Here is a 22,317-nt window from a genome sequence, read left to right as displayed (position 1 = left end):
TTGAACCATACGTGTGCTCTCGTAGTATGTACAGCGAAGAGCCAAAGAAACTGGTACACCGGCCTATTATCGTGTAGGTCTCCCGCGAGCACGCACAAATGCAGCGAAACGACATGGCGTGGACTCGACTGATGTCTGAAGTAGTACTGGAGGGAACTGACACCACGAATCCTCCACGGTTGTCCATAGACCCGTAACAATACGAGGGGCGGAGATCTATTCTGAATAGCACGCAGCGAGCCATACCAGATATGCTAAATAACGTTAATGTCTGGGGAGTTTGGTGGTCAGTGAAACTGTTCAAACTCAGAAGTGTATTCCTGGAACCACTATGTAGCAATTCTGGCCTTGTGGGGTGTCGCATTGTCCTGCTGGAATTGCCCACGTCCGTCTTAATGCATAATGGATATGAATGGATGCAGGTGATCAGACAGGTTGCTTACGTATGTGTCACCTGTCAGAACCGTATCCAGGAAGTATCAGAGGTCCCATATCACTCCAACTGCACACTTCCCACACCATTCCAGAGAAACCACCAGCTTGGACAGTCCCCTGGTAACGTGCAGGGTCCATCGGTTCATGAGGTTGTCTCCATGCGCGTACACGTCCATCCGCTTAATATAATCGATCTAACAACTGCGCCAGACATCTGTTGTCCTATACAGACGTCGGGGACCGCAGCGTCGTATTCTCCCTCTTTACGTATCTCTGTATTTGAATACCAATGCCTACACCAGTTTCTTTGGAGCTTCAATGTATAAGAGGCAGAGTATCGAAAAATCGTGGGAACTGTTGTTGCACTTGAAGATGTGCCGTAAATTACGCCTGAATACATCACTACCCCGCATTTCGCATCAAAGTGTTACGGTTGGGTCGCAATGGGTAGAGCGGAGCAACACACAGTGTACTAAACCATTCCCATCTGGGTGACAGGAGAGATAAACACAACAACTGAGACGTATTTAGAAAGTGGTATCTGTATGTTTCTTATCATTGCCATAAACAACACGAGAAATAAAAATTGTGACAATCGTTAGCAGGAATTAGTATCAAGTGTGTTTTTATAGCTCTGTGATTTCAACGACAACAAACTGTTTCGGTGCCCGCTGGTAAGAAGCTAAATCTACTTTTCAGATGAACTGTATCAAAGCAATACAGTACTTGCAGTGTATATTTATTTTTTTTGTAATTTCAGTGGAAAAGCTATCATGCCTCAAAGATACAAAAAAAGCTTGGAGTAGAGGAAAGAAGATATTATAATAAAGGTTATTTGCGCGAAGCAGTGAGGAAAGCAAAGAGCAATGAAATGGCTTTGCGAAAAGCTTATGAAATTCGTTATGACAAATGACACCATGTGCACATTTTCTTAAATACTAACAAATGAGGCAGAGGTTATGTACAACAAATTACGGTGACATATAAAGACAATGATTTGATTAATTTTTTAAGGAAAAATATCACAAGAGGCACATTTTATGTGTCCCGATGTTGCCGACATTCAAACAGTTTCCATATAAAACATTATGTGTAAGGTAAAAGTGAAAGAAATGATAATTAAATCGACACCCTCGCTGCAAACAGGCCTTGATGTACATCATTGGGGACATGTTGAAAATGTTTGCCCCGACGGGGACTCGAACCTGGGATCTCCTGTTAACATGGCAGGAGCTCTACCCATCCTTTTTTTATCGTTGTATTTGGTCGTTGTGGACATCACATGACATTCGTCAAGTTCATTGCTGATCCTTTCACTCAGGTTTTTATTAGAGAGGCCAACCAGCTCTCTGACCGCACACGCTGAGCTACCGTGCCGGCATCCGTCTGAGCCACCGAGGGCACAGAGGATAGCGCGACTGCAGTGACTTATCCCTTGTACGCTCCCCGTGAGACCCGCATTCCCAACTTAATGTCCACACCACTACATTCGTAGGGCGACTAATAGATGTTTGCCCATCACACTCATTACTCGTGGCAGATGACTCTACCAAGTCCCGTACGAGTTGGGGTATAGCATGTGCGAATGCACAAGAAGGTCCGTGCCCAGGTAGCCATATTTTAACTTTATATGAAGGTAGTATCTATTCCCGAAAGGGTACCATTGATGACCGTGCAGCTGGGATCGAGTCCTGGTCGGGGTACACATTTTCAACATGTCCCCAATGATGTAAAGCAACGCCTGTTTGCAGCTAGGGTATCGATTAAATTATCGTTTCATTCTAGAGAAGCTGCACGGTCATCAATGGTATCTGTTCTTTCGGGAACAGATACTACCTTCATATATAGTTAAAAGTGAAAGATTTGAGGAGGGACCGATATGACGTCGCAGACATTAATATCAAAATGTGGAGTAGGTAGCATTGGCATATGTGACATTAGTATGTTGTTGGTTTCGTGTTAAAGCTCCTAGAGATATTGGCCATTTAACTGTATTTTCAATTGTAATTAAATGTTAAACGTATTTTGAGTAAAAATGTATCATTATTGCTTCTAAAAATGTCAGTGATCCATTTTCCACCTTAAATGAGGTACAGTGGTTTAAATACAAAAATATGTAGTTCATCCGCTGTACTCCTAGCAGTGGATCATACTTTTAAAATTTTTGTTTCGGTAACGATATCCTCTGAAAACGTTAGCGGCACCTGAAAGATTGTAAATTTAAAATATTAGGTAGTTCTTTTTACGTTTTATTTCTTATGTTTTTTTTATTTTTTTATTTATTTAGCATCCACTTTACCCTAGTTTACGGTAAGAGTGAAATATGTCTGATGGCTACAAACAGACCTGATCTTTTTGAGGAAGTTAATCTAGAAGAAGGTAGTAGTGACCAGCGTAGAGTTTTCTTGTTTGGGAAAGCAAAAAAGATATTGAGCATCTTTGGTCGGAATTTAAAGGTATTGTCCACCATATGCTAGAGAAGTATGTGCCTAGAAAAAATATAGGGGAGAGAAAGTATCCACCTTGGTACAACAAACATATTAGGAAGTTGCAGAGAAAGCAGAGAATTTTGCACCGTCGTATTAAACGTAGTCACTGCCCCGCTGACAAACAGAAATTATGTGCAATGAAAGCCGCGCTCAGAAAGACAATGAGAGACTCTTTTAACGAATTTTAAAGCAATATTTTATCTGCAGATTCTAAAAATGACCCCAAAAAATTTTGGTCGTACGTATAATTTATGAACGCTACAAATAATTCAATACCTTCTCTTGCTGACAGTACGGGTAATGTAACTGATGATGATAAACAGAAGGCCGAAATCCCAAACGTAGCTTTCAAAAACTCGTTTACGATAGAGCACTGTAGCACCATTCCCCCTTTCAATTATCGAACAAACGAAAGGATGGCTGACATAGTGTTTAGTGTATATGGGATTGTAAAACACTTAATACCCTTAGACGCCAGGAAGAAATCTGGCCCAGACGGTATCCTCGTAAAATTTTATGTTGACTATGCTACAAATATGGCACCATTCTTATCCGTCATCTGTCAGAGATCACTGGAACGGCGGAAAGTTCCACGGGACTGGCAGAAGGCCCAGGTCACAGCAATCTATAAAAAGGGCAGAAAATCGGATGCAAATAATTACCGGCCAATTTCACTCGCATCGATTTGTTGTAGAATCATGGAACATATTTTGTGTTCAGACATAATGACCTTTCTAGACTCTGAGAAGCTCATCTGCAGAAACCAGGACGGTTTCAGGAAACAGCGGGCATGCGAGACACAGCTGGCCCTCTTTGTGCACGATATACAGCAGGCTCTAGATACCGGCTCCTAGGTTGATGCCATGTTTCTCGACTTTCGAAAGGCGTTCGACTCAGTTCCGCACTGTCGCTTGCTCCAAAAAGTGCCCGCTTACGGCCTATCCGATGACATGTGCGGTTGGACAAAAAGTTTTCTAACAGACGGAGAGCAATATGTCGTCCTGAACGGGGTAACTTCAACAGAAACAATTGTAACTTCAGGGGTGCCCCAGGGCAGCGTAATAGGTCCTCTGCTTTTTGCGATTTACATAAACAATCTGGTTGATGGTATTGACAGCGGCCTCAGACTGTTTGCCGATGATGCTGTAGTCTACAGGAATGTAGTATCACACGAAAGTTGTGAACAAGTCAATGAGGATTTGCAGAAAATATATGCGTGGTGTAATGGCTGGCAGTTATCTCTCAATATTAGTAAGTGTAAACTACTGCGTATAACAAGGCGAAAATCCCCATTGAAGTATGAGCGCAAAATAAATGATCAGTCTTTGGAAGCGGTAACATCAGTCAAGTATCTGAGTGTGACGATTCGAATTGATCTCAAATGGAATGATCAGATTACACAAGCAACGGGTAAGGCGAACTCTAGATTGTGGTTTATTGGTAGAATCCCGAAGCGACGCAGTCCTTCAACAAAGGAAATAGCTTACAATACGTTAGTTCGTCTGTATGGGACCCTTACTAATTGGGTCTGATTCAAGAGATTGAGAAGGTCCAAAGAAGAGCGGCAAGATTCGTGACTGGTTCATTTAGCCATCGCGAGAGCGTTACAAATCTCATAGGAAGTTTGAAGTGGGACATACTTGCAGATGGACGACGCGCTAAACGGAAGGGGGTGCTCACTAAATTCCGAAATCCAATCTTCACCGAGGATGTAGAGCATTTATTATTACCACCAACTTTCAAATCGCGTAACGATTGTCATTCAAAGATAAGGGAAATAAGAGCTCGTACTGAGGCGTTCAGACAGTCGTTTTTCGCTCGTGCGATCCGCGAGTGGATTAGAGGGGGGGATATGACTTTGGCGCGATTTGTGCCCTCCGCCACACACCGCTTGGTGGCCAGCAGAGTATATATGTAGATGTAAATGTAAAACACTCTTCACCTGCAGTAAGCTTAGGACGGAAAAAAATTCAGAGATAATTGAATCTAGAAACAGCTCTCCTGCTGGTTGGGGAGAGACGAGGCACCTTTCTCTCTGCCGTAGCTGCCCTGTAAGGTCGGAGCCCTGCTGAGGTAATAGGGCGGTCGCGAGACAGGCAGCTGATGCCCGAGCCGGCTGGGATGAGCCGGGGTTAATGTGTTTTGCCGTCTCGTCTGGGCGCGTTACGCAGACGGTTACGTGTCTCCAGCTGCCTGTGCCTGCCCTGTCGCTATGCTACAGCCGGACCAAAGCCATCGACCTCGCCACGTTGGCTGAGCCGGTTCTCGCCCGCTCACTACAGTTAAACAGCGTCTGTTGTGCGAACCATATGCACTCCTGGAAATTGAAATAAGAACACCGTGAATTCATTGTCCCAGGAAGGGGAAGCTTTATTGACACATTCCTGGGGTCAGATACATCACATGATCACACTGACAGAACCACAGGCACTAGTACAGTGTATATCCACCTTTCGCAGCAATGCAGGCTGCTATTCTCCCATGGAGACGATCGTAGAGATGCTGGATGTGGTCCTGTGGAACGGCTTGCCATGCCATTTCCACCTGGCGCCTCAGTTGGACCAGCGTTCGTGCTGGACGTGCAGACCGCGTGAGACGACGCTTCATCCAGTCCCAAACATGCTCAATGGGGGAGAGATCCGGAGATCTTGCTGGCCAGGGTAGTTGACTTACACCTTCTAGAGCACGTTGGGTGGCACGGGATACATGCGGACGTGCATTGTCCTGTTGGAACAGCAAATTCCCTTGCCGGTCTAGGAATGGTAGAACGATGGGTTCGATGACGGTTTGGATGTACCGCGCACTATTCAGTGTCCCGTCGACGATCACCAGAGGTGTACGGCCAGTGTAGGAGATCGCTCCCCACACCATGATGCCGGGTGTTGGCCCTGTGTGCATCGGTCGTATGCAGTCCTGATTGTGGCGTTCACCTGCACGGCGCAAAACACGCATACGTCCATCATTGGCACCAAGGCAGAAGCGACTCTCATCGCTGAAGACGACATGTCTCCATTCGTCCCTCCATTCACGCCTGTCGCGACACCACTGGAGGCGGGCTGCACGATGTTGGGGCGTGAGCGGAAGACGGCCTAACGGTGTGCGGGACCGTAGCCGAGCTTCATGGAGACGGTTGCGAATGGTCCTCGCCGATACCCCAGGAGCAACAGTGTCCCTAATTTGCTGGGAAGTGGCGGTGCGGTCCCCTACGGCACTGCGTAGGATCCTACGGTCTTGGTGTGCATCCGTGCGTCGCTGCGGTCCGGTCCCAGGTCGACGGGCACGTGCACCTTCCGCCGACCACTGGCGACAACATCTATGAACTGTGGAGACCTCACGCCCCACGTGTTGAGCAATTCGGCAGTACGTCCACCCGGCCTCCCGCATGCCCACTATACGCCCTCGCTCAAAGTCCGTCAACTGCACATACGGTTCACGTCCACGCTGTCGCGGCATGCTACCAGTGTTAAAGACTGCGATGGAGCTCCGTATGCCACGGCAAACTGGCTGACACTGACGGCGGCGGTGCACAAATGCCGCGCAGCTAGCGCCATTCGACGGCCAACACCGCGGTTCCTGGTGTGTCCGCTGTGCCGTGCGTGTGATCATTGCTTGTACAGCCCTCTCGCAGTGTCCGGAGCAAGTATGGTGGGTCTGACACACCGGTGTCAATGTGTTCTTTTTTCCATTTCCAGGAGTGTATATGGTTCGCACAACAGACGCATAAAATTTCTCTTGCGGTTTTCTCGGAATTCCAGGTTAGTGCACATTACTATTTTCACATTACGTTGTTTTAATGGACTACTGAAGATTACTAAGTTTGAAGTAAATCCGTGATCCCAAAGTCGTGGCATCCCCCCGTGATGTGTGGGGGTGTTACTGCTACTGCTCCGTTCCCCAATGTTTGCAATCCTGACTCTGCACTTGGTCCGGCCGTATACCCTACTCTCCGACCTTTACGACTAATGAAATCGCCGGCGTCGACTGTTTGCTGTTTTCCTCGCGCCAGGACATGCATGCATACGTACGGACCAGTCACGATGATTCAGTGTCTGATACTCACTTTATCAGAGACCGTGGCAAACAAGATACTGACCCACGTCCGTGTGTGGACCCCGGTTTGTTTGCACTGGCCGAGGACACGCAGATGGTGACACACACTGCGGAACCACGTCAGCCCCTCAGCACCCCCAGCGACTCGCCGATGTGTGGCGCTGTACGTCAGCAGCGTCTACGTCTGCACCTGCAGTTGCAGATACCCGTACTGCGTGCGCCTGCCTAGCTGGGTAACGCTCGCCTCCCATGAAAGAGAGCCCGGTTTTGATTCTCGGCCGGGTTTAAGGTTTATTCCGCTCGCGGACTGGGTGTTGTGTTGTACCTATCACCGGCGCGCAAGTCTCAAAATGGATCAAATGGCTCTGAGCGCTATGGGACTCAACATCTGAGGTCATCAGTCCCATAGACTTAGAACCACTTAAACCTAACTAACCTAAGGACATCACACACATCCAGGCCCGAGGCACGATTCGAGCCTGCGACTGTAGCAGCAGCATGGTTCCACACTGAAGCGCCTAGAACCGCTCGGCCACAGCGGCCGGCTGCACAAGTCTTCCAATGTGGCGTCGAATGAAATACGACTTGCACTTCGCGGCTGAGGTTCCTTGAATAGGTGCCTCCCGGCCAACGATGCCATACGCTCATCTCCATTTCCCGTACCGCGCGAGTCGCGCAAAGGAGGAACGGAGCTGTAATTCTCGTTACAGAGCTCGGTTGCGTCCCCGGAACCATTTAGAGAGGGCGAAACGACGGTTCCATTGACAAGGCCATGATTGATTTCCACGATCTTTCTACAACAGAACGCTCTGCCCCCTTTAGATTGGCTGTCTTCTATCGTTATGAATTAAACGGGCGCTAGCCTAGTATCGTGGCCAAAAATATTCGATTTTCTTTGCATATTTGAATAAAACAGAGATTATACTGGTCGGGAATAAAATAAGTTGATAAACTCTACTTTATGAAATGGCCGGCCGCGGTGGTCTTGCGGTTCTAGGCGCGCAGTCCGGAACCGTGCGACTGCTACGGTCGCAGGTTCGAATCCTGCCTCGGGCATGGATGTGTGTGATGTCCTTAGGTTAGTTAGGTTTAAGTAGTTCTAAGTTCTAGGGGACTAATGACCACAGCAGTTGAGTCCCATAGTGCTCAGAGCCATTTTTTATGAAATGATTTGTCTAAAAGAAGAAAGTAAAATAGATTATAGTAACATTTGATGCGTCCTTGAATTATACTCCAAGTCATGTACACTATAAGGTATTGCAACGTCTACATAATCGAACAGATAAAAATGGTTGACTTCTAAATAAACTGATTTACATGGTTTCGAGCAGCATTCAGGTGATTCAGATGGTTGTCTAATCTACACTATGTGATCAACAGTATCCGGACACCTGGCTTAAAATGACTTACAAGTTCGTGACGCCCCCCATCGGTAATGCTGGAATACAGTATCGTGTTGGCCGACCCTTAGCCTTGATGACAGCTTCCACTCTCACATAAGTATGTTCAATCAGGTGCTAGGAGGTTTCTTGGGGAGTGGCAGCCCATTATTCACGCTGTGCTGCACTGAGGAGAGGTATCGATGTCGGTCGGTGAGGCCTGGTAAGAAGACGCCGTTCCAAAACATCATAGAGGTGTTCTATAGGATTCAGGCCAAGACGCTGTGCAGGTCAGTCCATACAGGAATGTTATTGTCGTGTAACCACTCCGACAGAGGGCGTGCATTATGAACAGGTGCTCGATCGTGTTGAACGATGCAATCGCCATCCCCGAATTGCTCTTTAACAGTGGGGAGCAAGAAGGTGCTTACAACATCAATGTTGGCCTGTGCTGCGATAGTGCGACGCAAAACAACAAGGGGTGCAAGGCTCCTCCATGAAAAACACGACCACACCATAACACCACCGCCTCCGAATTTTACTGTTGGCACTACACACGCTGGTAGATGTTCACCGGGCATTCGCCATACACACACCCTGCCTTCGGATCGCCAAATTGTGTACCGTGATTCGTCTTTCCACTTAACGTTTTTCCACTGTTCAGTCGTCCAATGTTTACGCTCCTTACACCATGAAATCCAAGTTTTCTCACCTCCCGTCTAATTGTCATAGTACTTGCAGTGGATCCTCATGCAGTTTGTAATTCCTGTGTGATGGTCTGGATAGATATCTGCCTGTTACACATTACGACCCTCTTCAACTGTCGGCGATCTCTGACAGTCAACAGAAGATGTCGGCCTGTACGCTTTTGTGCTGTACGTGTCCCTTCACGTTTCCACTTCATTATCAGATAGTAAAAAGTGGCTCTAGAGATGTTTAGGAGTGTGGAAACCTCATAAACAGACGTATAACACAAGTGACACCTTATCGCCCGACCACGTTCGAACTCCGTGATTTCCGCGGAGCTGCCCATTCTGCTCTCTCACGATGTCTAATGACCACTGAGGTCGCTGATATGGAGTACCTGGCAGTAGGTGGCAGCACAATGCAGCTAATGTGAGAAACGTATGTTTCTGGGGGTGTCCAGATACTTTTGATCACATAGTGTATTTTATTTCTTGCATTTTTACAAAACATTTGGCCGTTTTCCTTTTTTTTCAATTTTTATAGTTCCAAACCTCAGTCGCTAATCACGGAACCCTTAAAGTAAGACTTTCTTGTCCGCTTATCAGTCTGTCTATCTGACTGTTAAAACCCATTTTTCTCAGGAGTTGCAGCGGTAAAAATTTGAATTTTATGTCACATAATAATTTCTACGGCCACTTGCCGGTGTAAAACATTGAAGATTTTAAGTCAAGGGAACCAAAAGACGCGGTGATTTACGCTACATATTATGATATTCGCTGATTCAATCTTCAAAACTTGTAGGGTACTTCCCGCTGACCTGAAAGGGGTCACTGTACATATAAAGGAAACAATCCATAAATTGTGATTTTGTAATAAACCACACTAAAGAATTTATTTTGTCATTTGGTATGCCTGTCTGTCACGGCCAGTTTTTCTCGGGAACGGGTAGACGAATCAAATGGTTCAAATGGCTCTGAGCACTATGAGACTTAACATCTATGGTCATCAGTCCCCTAGAACTTAGAACTACTTAAACCTAACTAGGCTAAGGACATCACACAACACGCAGCCATCACGAGGCAGTGAAAATGCCTGATCCCGCCGGGAATCGAACCTGGGAACCCGGGGAAGCGAGAACGCTACCGCACGACCACGAGATGCGGGCGAATGAAGTTGAGATATACGTCACAGACTAATGTCAATAGTCCGTTGGTGGAGTAATAAATGTAAGCTTCTATGTCATTGAACTCAAAAGATGCGGCCATTTATGTGTCACACTTTGATACTCGCCAACTCACGCTTAAGAACCTATAGGATACTTCTCGTTGACATAGAATCATAAAATTTGGCAAAAAGCAAGGTTTCTCAGTCGAAGTAAAGGGAAAAAAATAGATAATATCACATGAAAAGTAATTCTTTTGCCATTTGTTATGCGACTTCAGACTTGAAATTACAACATTCTTGAAAGTCTTGGAAACCCGGGCGCGATATCTTGCCGTTATCAATGTCAATAATGGACAAAAATTGTCGAGATTCTCGATTCCTGGAGTGGATGATCCGTCAGTGACTGATTAATTTGTTCGGAACCAGCTGAGTGCGCACCCTACTCGCTCCTGGGCAATTTCTCTTATTCGCAGCTACGTATCAGACCACTGTGGCTTCCTGTGCACCAAGCATCTAGGCCATGAAGAGGTGGACTTTTTGACTCTATCAACACAACTACCAGCAGTTTCTCGTAAAATATTTCAATTTTCCCTCAAATCACTATGAAAATTCGGACAGATGTCCACTGTGCAATTTCTCTGGAGTCTCGTTTTCAGTCCTCTCTAATATTTGATCAAATAGTTGTTTCAAGCAAATATCTTCTATAGCTTTACGGTTATCACTGTTACATTTTGATTTTCGAGAAGGCGTGGCTTAAAAAAACTCTTCATCTTTCTCTTGATTCACAGAGTGAAGGTTGCTCAGTTTTGAGATTGAGTGCTGTATCTTTGATTCTCCACATGTTAAACTCCTGGATATTGAAATAAGAACACCGTGAATTCATTGTCCATGGAAGGGGAAACTTTATTGACACATTCCTGGGGTCAGATACATCACATGATCACACTGACAGAACCACACGCACATAGACACAGGCAACAGAGCATGCACAATGTCGGCACTAGTACAGTGTATATCCACATTTCGCAGCAATGCAGACTGCTATTCTCCCACGGAGACGATCGTAGAGATGCTGGATGTAGTCCTGTGGAACGGCTTGTCATGCCATTTCCACCTGGCGCCTCAGTTGGAGCAGCGTTCGTGCTGGACGTGCAGACTTACACCTTCTAGAGCACGTTGGGTGGCACGGGATACATGCGGACGTGCATTGTCCTGTTGGAACAGCAAGTTCCCTTGCCGGTCTAGGAATGGTAGAACGTTGGGTTCGATGACGGTTTGGATGTACCGTGCAGTATTCAGTGTCCCCTCGACGATCACCAGAGGTGTACGGCCAGTGTAGGAGATCGCTCCCCACACCATGATGCCGGGTGTTGGCCCTGTGTGCCTCGGTCGTATGCAGTCCTGATTGTGGCACTCACCTGCGCGGCGCCAAACACGCATACGACCATCATTGGCACCAAGGCAGAAGCGACTCTCATCGCTGAAGACGACACGTCTCCATTCGTCCCTCCATTAACGCCTGTCGCGACACCACTGGCACGATGTTGGGGCGTGAGCGGAAGACGGCCTAACGGTGTGCGGGACCGTAGCCGAGCTTCATGGAGACGGCTGCGAATGGTCCTCGCCGATAGCCCAGGAGCAACAGTGTCCCTAATTTGCTGGGAAGTGGCGGTGCGGTACCCTACGGCACTGCGTAGGATCCTACGGTCTTGGCGTGCATCCGTGCGTCGCTGCGGTCTGGTCCCAGGTCTACGGGCACGTGCACCTTCCGCCGACCACTGGCGACAACATCGATGTACTGTGGAGACCTCACGCCCCACGTGTTGAGCAATTCGGCGGTACGTCCACCCGGCCTCCCGCATGCCCACTATACGCACTTGCTCAAAGTCCGTCAACTGCACATACGGTTCACGTCCACGCTGTCGCGGCATGCTACCAGTGTTAAAGACTGCGATGGAGCTCCGTATGCCACGGCACACTGGCTGACACTGACGGCGGCGGTGCACAAATGCTGCGCAGCTAGCGCCATTCGACGGCCAACACCGCGGTTCCTGGTGTGTCCGCTGTGCCGTGCGTGTGATCATTGCTTGTACAGCCCTCTCGCAGTGTCCGGAGCAAGTATGGTGGGTCTGACACACCGGTGTCAATGTGTTCTTTTTTCCATTTCCAGGAGTGTATTTCTGGATTCAGGCACCGAATTGTGGTCACTTCAGAATACAAATGAATCTCTCAGTGCTGTTATATGCGAAAACTATACATCTGAATCTACATCCTATAGTCTGGAAAGCACTGCCAGAGGTTACATAGCAGAGAGTATTTCCGATTACTCCATTTATTAGAGCTACGACTACAAAGGAATTCTACAAACCACTTTTAAACAGTCCCTTTTGAAGTTGACTGATGACCAAAAGTGGGAGGAAACAAATGAAAACATCTTTGTTGTGCTATGCCATTACGAAATTCGTAGAGAGAGGAGAGGGAGAGAGAGAGAAAGAGAGAGAGAGAGAGAGAGAGAGAGAGAGAAAGAAAGAGAGAGAGACATACGGTCAAACGAAAATCTTTTCGTAAAATTTCCATTTTTTCACAATGCTGTCGTGTAAACTCTCTCCCTAGGCAAATTGCTTCGTCCAATTTCTGAACCGCTATTGTTTTAATAATAACAAATTAAAAATATGACAATAATAAAAATGTAACACCTCAGAAGTGGCATCTAATGGCCTCTTCGTAAAACTTTAAAAGGTGATCCTGGAAATAGTTGTTCTGCCTTCAGAAAATATATATGAGACGACAGATGAAACATGTATAAGATTTCTACATGAGAGTGACGTCAGTGGTATAGGATAGCAGATGTGCACATTGGCCTCGTGACCCTGCTCGTTAACTGATAAAACCCTCTGTGCCTTCTTCCACTCAACCGTACAGATCTGTTGTCCCACCCACCCGCGGTCAGCCGTGCTACAAGGAGTAGGTCAGTTCTATCGTCTATTCAGTGTAGAAGCTACCGGACAACCTTTCCGCTCCTGTAAAGTTTTCTCTGCTCTGCGGCTTGTAGCTGTTTTTCAGCTCCCTGCTGGATTACTTCCGTATCTTTCTCGCAACCGTGCGACAATCGAACGTAGGAACTGTGATGTGGTTTTCTTCGGCGAAGAGGCCCAGCATTCGGCTGGATCGGTCTACAGATCCAATTTGAAACTACGGAACGGATTACTCTACGCTGCTTGTTTTTAAAACTACAGCATAAGAAAGGAAAACAAATGACGAAATTTAACTTACTGTCCTCACACACTTTAGGAGAAAAATTGCTAGATTAAATGTTTAGGTAACTAGATGGTACACAGAGTGTGAATTATAGAGATGTGTATTTTTCATTTCAATGTTTTCGAATGTGTTATTTGTGTAGGGAATATCACAATAACTATGACCATTAAGGTTCAGATGGCTCTGAGCACTATGGGACTTAACATCTATAGTCATCACACAGCACCCAGCCATCACGAGGCAGACAAAAACCCTGACCCCGCCGGGAATCGAACCCGGGAACCCGGGCGTGGAAAGCGAGAACGCTACCGACCATTAAGGAGATGATGGCTATTTCAACATGGAGCTGATATATAAAGATAAGAGAAACGTAGAAATCAAGTTTTTTTTACTGAATAGGTTTTGTAAAATCGTTTCAGAAAAATAGTCGGGCATGCGCATCGATTCTGTCAGCGCAGCGACTCACCAAGCTCGGCTCGCTCTGGGTTACGTCACACCGAGCGAGCCGCGACCTTCCCTTTGTGTCAGTGGTAGCGCTAGCACGATGTGAATTTTAAAAATTTTCCCCGAACTGCTTATTTAAAGAAATATCGCGTGACTCTTTACCAAAGTTACTTTTTACAAACGTCCTTCTTTGGTTCAAATTAGCAATGACTCACGCTATGTGATCAAATTGACACTATCTGTCCTCTCTGGCGCTAGTCAAGTGGATTCACTGAGATCTTCCACGTGTTGAGTACTGTCCTCCCGCACCGATTCCAAATGCGCTTGGGAGCCGTGGAATCCAGACCAATGCGAGCTGCATTTCACGAAACGATGACACAGACTCGCACGTCACGATGGTGTTGTCGAATTCTGACACCTGCCTCCTACGTACACGAAACATAACACGAGCATATTACAGATGGGCTAAAATTCAAATGCGAATTCTGAATGACAAACTCCCTGCGTAAACTTTCCTTACGAATAGAATGTAAATGATGTTCCTCCTAATTTGTGCTGATTGCGCTAAAATGCTGATCAGTTGGTGGTACACCTCAATCCATTTTCACGTCTGTTGCATGCCGCCTCCTTGGTGCAGCTGTGAAGTTGGGACGCTCCCGGATCTAGAAAATTCTTATTCTTGGAAAAACAACCTTCTTTCACAAGGCACTGGCATCCGGTGCTCGTTGGTTTATAGATTATCCATATGATTTTGCAGTTTTGGCAATGGCAGGAATAGTTACACAATTAATAAAGAGATGAACGCTTGTTAGTTCGAGGAAGGAGAAGAAACAGGCACATCACACAAGTTACTTGGAAGGATGTGACGATTCCAAATTTATATAAAAATTTTGTGCTACTAGTAGCACTTTTCGATCTGATGCTTGAGAAGCTGGAGCACATGAATGAAATGTAAAACTATTTCCTAAGATAAATTTTTTGTTGTTGTAATATGCCTTGTAGGCATTTGATATTGGTACTTCATAAATTATATTCCATGATGTTATTTATGTAAATGAGGTGGATGAAAATGACCATTTGTGCCAAAACAGTCTCGTTTATTTGGCGTGTGCTGGAACTGCTTCAATATTAGAAAGGCCTATTTCGTTTTATCTAGCGGCCAGCGACAGAACAGACGTAATCAAATTGAGAGACCATACTTCTCTTGGGTAATATTCGTATTAACAGCTTTTTCAATATTAGACAACGATATTTTGACTCTTCATGTAGCAAAACGGTTGACGAACTTTGGTGAAGTAATAGAGTATTTCGCAGGAAGGAAAGCACCCCGTGTAGAATTATAGCCAGATTACAGAGAAAAAAATTCTAGGATCTAAGGATTGAAGAAATGTGTACTGTCTTGCTTCTCTCTTTGTCTTTACTGGTTTTATGTTTGCTACATTCAATTTTATGTCACACAAAAGAGAAAGTAATTAACTAATTAACTAAGAGTTCTTATACTCTCGGTTACAAGTAAACCCACTCCGTATTAACTTACTGCGAGTTTTTTCTAACGGGAACAGGATTCCAAAGCGGCCGACTGGGTGTAGGAGAGGCACCACAGGACGTTTTAGTTTCGTCTGTCCTGAGTAGGTTTGATGGCTTCCATTACAAAATATACACGTTTGAATTCCACATAGCCAAATAAAGCGACGTGCGGTAGAAGAATACTGTGCGAAGATGCGTGGCACTGCACTTGCCGGGACGGTAGCTCAGCGTGTTCGGTCAGAGAGCTCTGTAATAAAAATCTGAGTGGAAGGATCAACAAAACGAACTTCAACGGATGTCATGTGACGTCCAAAACGGCCAAACACAACGACAAAAAAAAAAAGAAAAGAGAATGGTTACCGCTACAGAATGTCAATCCTAAGGGTCCGGGTTCGATTCCCAGCTGGGTCGGAGATTTTCTGCGCTCAGGGACTGGGTGTTGTTTGTCATCATCATTTCATCCCCATCAACGCGCAAGTCCCGGAAGTGGCGTCAAATCGAAAGACTTGCTCCCGGCGAACAGTCTACCCGACGGGAGGCCCTAGTCACAGAATATTTACATTTCCTCGAACATATATGTTTTATACATCAAACTCTTCAGAAAGATGTGCGCTACAAAATAAACATATCTTTTAAAAGGGCGTTTTTTTTTAAAAAAAATTATGCGTTTGGCGCCACTAATACGTCATTGCTCCGGTTCAGAAATATCGTACATCCGGGTCTGAGTTGGCAGTGTCGCTGAAGCTTGTATTGTTGCCGATACGCGCCGCTTATCTAACAAGGGATGACTTCCAACAAGGAAAGCAGAGAGACCTCTGTCCCCTGTGACCGAATGAGTCAGCTTCGCACCCCCTGCCTTGCGCGGTCATCGCCGAACACGGCGACTCGAACAGATCCAAGACGCTGTTATCAGTGGCTAAGAGACTTCATTGAAAAGTAAACGTCACGGGGCCGCCTCGTCACAGCAGAGCCAGTTCTTGTATTGCCATCAAGGGGCGACTCTAGTTCAGCAGTAGGAAACATGCGATGACCATGCAAATACAGTGAAGTAGTCCCTACCGAAGGTGCTAGAAAAAAAAAAACGCTCAATGGAACGAAACGGTATTAATGACTCAGAGTTCCAGAACTATCTCAAATTTTCGCCATAATTGCGATCTCTCGTTATCACGTTTCAGATTAGGGGAGCGGCCATGTAAGTAAAATACAGTATTCCATTTGAGTTCATAGACGTATCACGGCAATGCACGGAAATGTGCAGGGGCAGTTGAATTTAGTGAAACTAAACTTCTAACTCTTCTTGTTTATAGGTCTCGTAACTGTGACTTCAGAGCATTTATGCTTAAGCTAGACACGGTTCTAGATTCACTTTATAGGAAATATCAGAAATTAGTTAATGTGGTCACTTCAATATTAACTTTGTATATGACTGTGCAAGAAAGAGGATCTTGGTAGATCTAAATTCATATTATCTGATGCAGACTGTATTTTTTCCAACTAGCATGCAGGAGAACAGTAGCACAGCCATAGACAATATTTTTATTCACTCTTCATTACTAGATGAGCATTTTGTTGGGAGAATGGCCTTTCAGGCCATGATGCACAAATTTTAACACTAAAAGGCTTTAAAAAAAAACTTACAAACTATGTAGGCAAGTTAATCTATCGGCGATAGGGAGTTTTTTAAAGCCCGTTAAGGAACAAGAATGGCACTATGTTTACACTGCCGATAACATAGATGCAAAATATAACGCTTTCCTTAACACATTTCTCATGCTCTTTGAGACCTCCTTTTCATTAGAAAGTTCTAAACGGGATACTAGCAGTAAAAGGCATCCTGGACGGCTGACTAGTGGGATAAGGATATCATGTTGAACAAAGTGGGAAAAATATCAAAATGTTAGAAGCAGCACACTCAAGCTACAGTAGCCCATTACAGACAGTATTGTAAGGTGCTTAAAATGTTATTAGGAAGGAAAGACTATGTGGTGCGCAAATAGAGTAGCTATTTCACAGGACTAAATGAAAACCATGTGGTTATGTTATGAAAGAAGTGTCTGGTCAGCAGCAAAAGGTCGGCGATATAAAGTGAGTCCGTAATAAAAATATTTCTGTTACTGATAAATCAGATAAATGTACAGCATTTGACAGTGGTTTCCTGAGCATTGCTAGTGAATTAAATAAAAATTTAGTTTCTACAATGAATCGTATAAGTCTCTTAGCAAATGCCGTTCTGAGATTGATGTCTTAAATACTCCACTGTTATACAAACAAGGGGAAGATTGAGTAAATAATTAAATCACTCAAAAGTAAGGGCTATTATGGATGTGATGGAGTGCCTAGCAGAATATTAAAGTACTGTGCTGCACATGTTAGACCTGTACTTAACCATATTTGTAATTTTTCCTTTAGGAATGGTCAGTTTCCCGAACGATTTAAGTAATCAGTAGTAACACCACTCTATAAAAAGGAAGGAACGGATAATGTAACAATCAGTGTTTGCTAAAGTTATTGAAAAGGCTTTGTATGTAAGGAAAATTCATCATTTTGTATCACATAAGTTGATATCAAATGTACTGTTCGGCCTTAGAAGAAGTTTAACAAGTGAAAATGCTATATTCTGTATTCTCTTTGAGGTGTTGGATGGGCCAAACAAAATGTTTCGAACGTTAAGCATAGTTTTTGATTTAACTAAGGCGTTTTACTGTGTTGATCACAAAATACCTCTCCACAAGTTGCACCATTACAGAGTACGGGGAGTAGTTCGCAATTGGTTAACCTCTTACTCTAACAACAAACAGCAAAAGGTCATTATTCAAGGTGCTGAGAACGGCTGTGGTGAGGGGTCTGAGCGGGATACGGTCAAATGGAGGGTGTCCCAGGGATTAGTGTTGGGGCCACTCCTGTTCAATATTTACATAAATGATACGTCCTCTATTATAACGGGCAGCTCTAAAATATCTGTTTGCTGGTGACACTAGCTTGATAATAAAGGATGTTGTGTGTAAGAATGGCTCGGTTTCAAAAAGTGCAATGTTCATGGCTTGTAGAAAATAAACTAACGCTAAATCACACTAAGACTCAGTTTTTACATTGTCTAACACAAAATACAACGAAATCCGACATTTAAATGTCACAGAATTAGTGATACTGAACAGTTCAAATTTCTAGCTTTCAGATAGATAATAAATCACGATCTTGTTCAAGTCTTAATGCTGCTATTTTTACTATTCGAACGGTATCTGAAGTAAGTGATCTTTCGACACGAAAATTAGTCTACATTGCTTATTTTCCTTCGCTTATGTCGTATGGTATTATATTTTTGGGTAACTCGTCCCATCCTAAAACGATATTTTTGCCTCAGAAACGGCCGGTTCGGGCAATAAGCGGTGAAAGGTCGTTAACCTCTTGTTGACCCCTGTTCACTAGTCTGGATGTTTTGGCATTGGCCTCTCAATATATATATATTCTTTACTGCCGTTTCTTGTTAATAATATCAGCTTATTTCCAAGAATTAGCAGCTTTGAGTCAGTTAAAACTCTTCAGAAATCCCACCTGCATTTGGATCGCACTTCCTAAAATCTTGTGTAGAAAGGTGTGCAGTATTGCTGCATTCATTTTCATTAAGCTACCACAAGAGTTCATAAATCTTAGAAGTAATTCACGCGCTTTCAAATCGAAACTGAAGAGTTCCCTCATGAGTCACACCTTCTATTCTGTTGAGGAGATCCTTGAAAAATTAAGCTGATTCTTATGTTGTATTGTTGATTGCGTGTACTTAACCTTATGGCTTGACTTTTTTGGGGTTCATAAACATTTTATTTTTATCTGTTGTTACTTTTATGTTGTAATTTCGTTAATTCCGACTTTCCATTTGGTAGTTTGTACCTGGGACGTAACAGAATGTGGTGGACACACCTCATACGAATGAATGCCCACTTATAAATGTCCGGATACTTTTGATCAGATAGCGTACTTTACGGCTAAAAACGTGAAATTAAAGCCTGATTCACCTTAGTCACTTGATTTATCCCCTAAAGACTTTTTAAATTGGTTTCACACAAAGCCCATCTACAGTTATGAGACATAAGAGTCTGACTTCATTACAAAACACGACACACCTCGTACTAAAAAAATTAAGAAAGTAAAGACAGGGAGAAAGAACAATTACTTGAGATAATTAGTTAAAAATTACCTTAGTTGGAGTGCGTCAGTAAAATAACAGACTTTAGATTTTGACATAAAATCTAATTATAAGTAATGATATAGAAGGAAAATTCTTCTAATTTTGAGGTTCCCTTTTACAAAGAAGGATGAAATGTAAAATACAGTTGAGAACTGACTGACCTATCCATAAAGCTCTGAGCTTCTCTAAGAGAAAAATAATCTGCAATTTTTAAAATGAAATACATTTTAATTGTTCTTGGATGATTTTATTTGTCACGTTGTTTTAATACCAGCTATCTCCCGACTCCCTATTCCTTAAAGAATTCCATGTATAAACCAGCTTCAGAAAGTCAGAATGCTTGGAAAATGGGTTACTGTGTTAGTTAAAATCAAAACTGGCAAACCAAAAAAGTTAAGAACTAATTTTTGTGTTCACGTAATACCATTTTGGCAAGATAGCGCGTAATGCAAATCGTTTATTTTAGGCTTCATTATAGAAAAAGTAATTTATAAAAGCAAAGTGATTGAACTGCAATTTAATAAAATAATTTCGTGCAGTTACTACGGTTTCAGTTTTCTAGTTTTTTAATGTACATGATATGTATGTTACAAAATAGTTTTTCAGGTACTTCAATGTTTATGACGTCATATCTACCTTTTCTATGTGTTGTACAATGATATAATCTTGCAATTATGATGAGTGGTACATGTCAACACTACCTTAAAAATCTGTTGCGAAAAGAGTTAGTGCTACATAAGTAATAAATTAATACGTGATACCTATGCTGGAGTTTTACATCATGAGCAACCAAAATGTAGTAAGCAATAAACTATTTGTCTTTCGTTATCTGGGAGGAGGGGGGGGGGAGGGGATATCATCGATCAAACGTTTCGAAAAGCTTCCAAATTTGTTATTGAAGTCGTTAAGTGCTCTCGTTTTTAAATACTGGTTGACTATAATCCGCGTAATTTGCTCGTCACCAATTACAGTGGCTCAACACTTACAAAGTTTTTAACTTTAATTCTCGAATTCTGTTGTTAAATTTTAACGTAAGATTTTACCTCTTAATGAGCAGATTATGGCAACATTGAAATTTTTTTTAAATCGATCGATAATTATGTGAAAAAAGGTAGTACTAAAATTTTTGTTACCCCTGGTAGCTGTTGGATAATCGACTTGCAACTGGTGCTGGGTGTTTACAGCTGTCTAGTAATTACACATATACAGTGACCTCCCAGTAAGCCGGGAAATGGAGCTAATTTTAACAAAAGTCTCGTTTTATTACTATTCATGTGGCCTGTACTCAGTCTATTAATAACAATTTCTTTTGTCGCGAGCGCTGATTTGAGAAACCAAGGTTACCGTACGTAATGATCTGCTTCTATTCTACTATGTCAAACAAAATTTGCGTTGACAGCGATTTTAGTCAGATGCAAAAGCAGCAGAATCCTTCCACACAACGTATTTGAGTTATACCTGCATCAGTATGGAAACATTCTTTCTAAAGAACTGGTATGAAAACACCCAAAAAAACTTACGTTTCAAAAGCAAATATCGTGAGACCATAAATCGATGTGTGTCGAAAAAATATCTTTCTTTAATTGTTATTGTAAAGTCTTAAAAGACGTCCCTCGCAATAACAGACATCTGTAAATGTGCGGAACATTGTATAAAATTTGTCGAAACAAGTTCCAGCTGTGTAAAGGTACTACTGTGCTTGCTTGCACCGAGAAGCCATTGACATCTAGGAGCATGAAAAAAAGAAAATTAACAAGAAATAAGAAAGCCTCAGATTAAGCTGATGGTGGATGCCTGTCTCTCAGAGAGTGCTGGCCGCAAGTAGCAAATGGTCCTAGCACAATGGCGTCGCTGGTGTATACCACCTCAGCTTCAGTCCACCAGGGGGCTGGAGGATGACTGCTTGAGAGAGCCTGCCACTCATGCTGGAGAAACGTCAGACTGTCAATCCATCGGGCGTTGCCCAAAGTACCAGAATCAGCCGCCTCCGGGCAACCGGTTGAGAAGTGGCTGCCACAGTGTCAATGAATGACGGCTGGCACGACATCGCCAAGCCTAGCGCTGACCCACGAGTCAAAGCAGCTGACCTGCGAGAACGTTTGTTCTGTGAAACCTGCCTGAGGGCCCCATCATCTCTCTGTGTGCCAGACTGTTTACTCCAGCAGTGCTGTATACTTTGGTGTCTTGTTTGGTCAGCTAGATACTTGGGCTGGCAGCCCTTGTATCTCTGCTCTGCTACAAAGCAGATAACGCCAGTGCGACACCGATGTTTGTTCCTCCCTTGGTCACGTGGGGCTTCCATAAGAGGACCGCGTCCACATCAAGGCAACGCAGCAGATGTTGGGCGGACCAGCACCGATGTATCGTGTCTTCACTAGTGCTAGAAACCTCATCACGGACCGCCGGTGCAAGGTGGTAAGTCCTTTCACGTCTCAGATCCACAACTCAGTGTTCCCTCTGTTAGTAGACGTAAGTCATCCGACTTCGGCTATTTCCGAAGTTACTTGGAGACAAGTCGTTTAGTAAAGAAAGCATGTCTAATAATGTCATTTACGTTATGTCCCTGCTGGCCCACACACTATACAAAAAAGAAACTTTCATTATTTTCTTCAGTTGAAACTTCCGGGCTGAGAGGCCGTGGTCGATGTATAAAATTTCCACCTAACGTTTCGTTGTCGGGCAGTAGCCGGACGACCTCAGA

The 22,317-nt window shown here is 44.0% G+C and overlaps 1 protein-coding gene across 2 annotated transcripts in view; it reads left to right on the top strand.

Moving 5' to 3' along the window:
* The window catches only part of LOC126291814 (facilitated trehalose transporter Tret1-2 homolog), a 179,982-nt gene that overhangs the window by 21,480 nt on the left and 136,185 nt on the right, over nucleotides 1–22,317 (top strand). Inside the window, exon 1 of one of the 2 annotated variants that reach the window (XM_049985510.1) lies at nucleotides 21,933–22,031. The exons of the other annotated variant lie outside the window; for it this stretch is intronic. The gene's annotated coding sequence lies outside the window, so the exon portion shown is untranslated. Of the gene's footprint in view, nucleotides 1–21,932; nucleotides 22,032–22,317 lie in introns of those variants that run through there. 2 annotated transcript variants of the gene reach the window in all.

This window comes from Schistocerca gregaria, chromosome 9 (assembly GCF_023897955.1).
Source record: "Schistocerca gregaria isolate iqSchGreg1 chromosome 9, iqSchGreg1.2, whole genome shotgun sequence".
Lineage (NCBI taxonomy): Eukaryota > Metazoa > Arthropoda > Insecta > Orthoptera > Acrididae > Schistocerca > Schistocerca gregaria.
Note: the sequence above shows the minus strand (reverse complement) of the source record. Positions and strands in the feature narration are given on the sequence as shown.